The 3,122-nt window shown below is 40.1% G+C and overlaps 1 non-coding gene across 1 annotated transcript; it reads left to right on the top strand.

Annotated features, from left to right (window-relative positions):
• Nucleotides 1-133, top strand: LOC116277762 (small nucleolar RNA SNORA70). Its single transcript, XR_004187232.1, has one exon. It is a non-coding gene; the product is annotated as a small nucleolar RNA SNORA70 (small nucleolar RNA).
• Nucleotides 134-3,122: the final 2,989 nt, after the last annotated feature.

Raw genomic sequence — 3,122 nt, 5'->3', positions numbered from 1 at the left:
CTGCAGTCAATTAAGCTGACTGCTTTTTTCCTCATGGGGCCGAATGTGCAATGACTGCAAACAGTATTCTCCTCAGTAGTGTATGCAGCCTGTTGCCCATATGGGTTGCCCCAAAGGGACCTTGGAGACAGCCCTGAGACAGCCCTTTCCAGTGGACATTCATGTCTGGCACACTGTCCCCAACCTAGGCTCCAGATGGGTATGCACAGTGCCTTTGGAAAGCCTCATGGCACAGTGGCCAGGGTCCACACTGGCCAAGTCACCATGTCCAAGCGCACCAAGCTCCAGAGCAAGGAGCATGTGATTGAGGCCCTATACAGGGCCAAGTTCAAGTTCCCTGGCCGCCAGAAGATCCACATCTCGAAGAAGTGGGGATTTACCAAGTTTAATGGAGATGAATTTGAAAACATGGTGGCAGAAAAGTGACTCATCCCAGATGAGTGTGGGGTCAAATATGTCCCTAATCGTGGCCCCTGGACAAATGGCGGCCCCTGCACTCATGAGAACCTTGGCGCTGTCCCCTCCTTACTCACGACCACCAACAAATCCTACTTTCCTGTCAATAAATAAATAAACTGATCTCTAAAGAGTTGGCCCTACGAACATGGCTCATTCCTTCAAACTATAGAAATACATTTTCTATTTTTAATGTTTATTAAAATATAGTTGATTTACAATGTGGTGTTAGTTTCTAGTATATAGCATAGTGATTCTGCTATATATATTTTATACATATATATATATATGCACACACACACACACATTCTTTTTCATTATAGCTTATTACAAGCTATTGAATATAGTTCCCTGTGCTGTACAGTAGGACCTTGTTGTTTATCTATTTTATACATAGTAGTTAGTATCTGCAAATCCCAAACTCCCAATTTATCCCTCCCCACCCCCTTTCCCCCAAGTAACCACAAGCTTGTTTTCTGTCTGTGAGTCTGTCCCTATTTTGTAAATAAGTTCATTTGTGTCATTTTTTCAGATTCTACATATAAGTGATATTGTATGATCTTTGTCTTTCCCTGTCTGACTTGCTTAACTTAGCATGAAAATCTCTAGATCCATCCATGTTGCTGTAAACGGCATTATTTCATTCTTTTTTATGGCTGAGTAGTATTCCATTGTGTGTGTGCGTGTGTGTATAAATATATATATATGTATATATACATATATATACACATCCCATCTTCTTTATCCAATCATCTGTCAATGGACTTTTAAGTTGCTTCTCTTTTTTTCCCAAAGCTTACCCGTGATCAAATTCATTAGAAGGACTGCTGAAAGTACTTTCTTTTTCTTTCAACAAATAAAATTGCTTTTCAGCACATGTTAGAAGGAATAGAGTAGTAGAAAGAGTGGGGCTTTAGAGAGAAGATCTGGCTGAAAGATACTATTTATTTGCTACCTGACCTTGGGCAAGGGCAAAATGTCTAACCTCCTCAGCAACAGCTCCATCATCTGCAACATGGCAATGATAACACCACATTCCGCAGTGTTATCACAGAGGGCAAAAGAGAACGTATCAGGAAGCTTTTTGTCATTTCTGAAGTCCTATACACATTGTTGGGCTTTTTTTTTTTTTAAAGTTTACTTACTTATTTTTTAAGGGAGGTCCTGGGGATTGAACCCAGGACTTTGTGCATTCTAGGCATGCACTCTACCACTGAGCTACACTCTGCCCACCCCCACATTGTTGTTTTGATAACATTTGAACAGTACAGATTTCAATGATTATTAAAGTAGTTTTGTCCCCAGGATAGATTTGAAAATGGATTTTTTTTTTGACAACACATATTTTACCTTCACAGATTCTCAGAGCCCTATTCATATGTCACAAAATGAAAGATTCGGCTGAAAGCTGGAGACAGGGACAGGAGCTTAGGAAGAGGCAGTAGTGGTACAAATGGACATACAATCTGCTGCCTTCAGCTCAGTCTCCTTTTGGAAAGAGAAAAGGTCCTCTCCACCCGGCCCCATGTCCATTTAGGCATAGGAAACCTATTCACTGAGGGAAGGAGAGAGACAAGTCCCTCAGCGAATGTAACTGCTACAGAAAACCCAAACCAAGGTTTTGTTAGGTTCTAGCATGGAAAGAAACAAGATTCTAGAGCTGCTCAGAGACTAGGACAGGGATCTTCTATGGTCACAGGAGGGAAAAAAAAAAAGGTTGATCCCTTAGAACCCTGGTTTCAGACATTGTTCAACCTTAACAATACCAAAAAGCTATACTCACAATTAAGTTTTCTTCTATAGCGTTTTTACATGCTATTTTTTTTTAAATCATTCTATAGAGTAGCTAACACAGGCAGTGGCCAGCTTAATGGGGTGGCTGGTGAATTACTGTGGACCACGACCAGCCATGCATTGCATTTTCTGGAAACTGTAACTGAAGAGCTAGAAACAGTGAGGGTTATGTGCCGTTTCTGCAAACCTCATCCCTGTGCTACTCATTTTTCCTACTTTTTGATTCCCTCTTCTCCTGGCTTATCTTCTGCCTTCCATATTTTTTTTTTAACTGCCAGATTGCTCTTTCTCCTGTCTCCTTTCTACACAGAAAAAAAATGTACAATTTTTAAAGGTACAGTAAGGTTTTAAAATATAGAGATGCCCATGTTTATATACACTTTTGTCCACTTATCAAGGCAACTTTTGTCAAGATGAGGGCTGTGATGGCACGAAAATTGTAAGCGTTTCACAAACCTGTTACTTTCCCCCTCCCTTTCTTGGTAGGGGGCAGGGAACTAGGTTTATATATTTACTTACTTTATGGAGGTACTGGCAATTGAACCCAGCATCTCATGCTTCCTAAGCACATGCTCTACCCCTGAGCTATACCCGCCACCCTATTTTTTTTTAATTTAAAGAAGTTAAAGACCTCTACAGTGTTAAAAGTAATAAAGCCATTTATGTGGGGTTTTTTTTACAATCCATACTTCTGTCTTTTATTATCTAAGATTACAGATATATCAAGGCAAAAAGTTAGAATAATTAATGAGTTAAGCCTCTATCTTGAGAAGTGAGAAAAAGAACAGCTAAATGGTAAATTGTACAAAGTTGATGGAGAGGACTTCTGCTTCCAGCCAAAACGGAGCAACAGGGACAAGACTCACTTTCTT

Source organism: Vicugna pacos, chromosome X (genome assembly GCF_048564905.1).
Source record: "Vicugna pacos chromosome X, VicPac4, whole genome shotgun sequence".
Classification (NCBI taxonomy): Eukaryota; Metazoa; Chordata; class Mammalia; order Artiodactyla; family Camelidae; genus Vicugna; species Vicugna pacos.
This window is presented reverse-complemented; position numbering and strand designations above follow the sequence as displayed.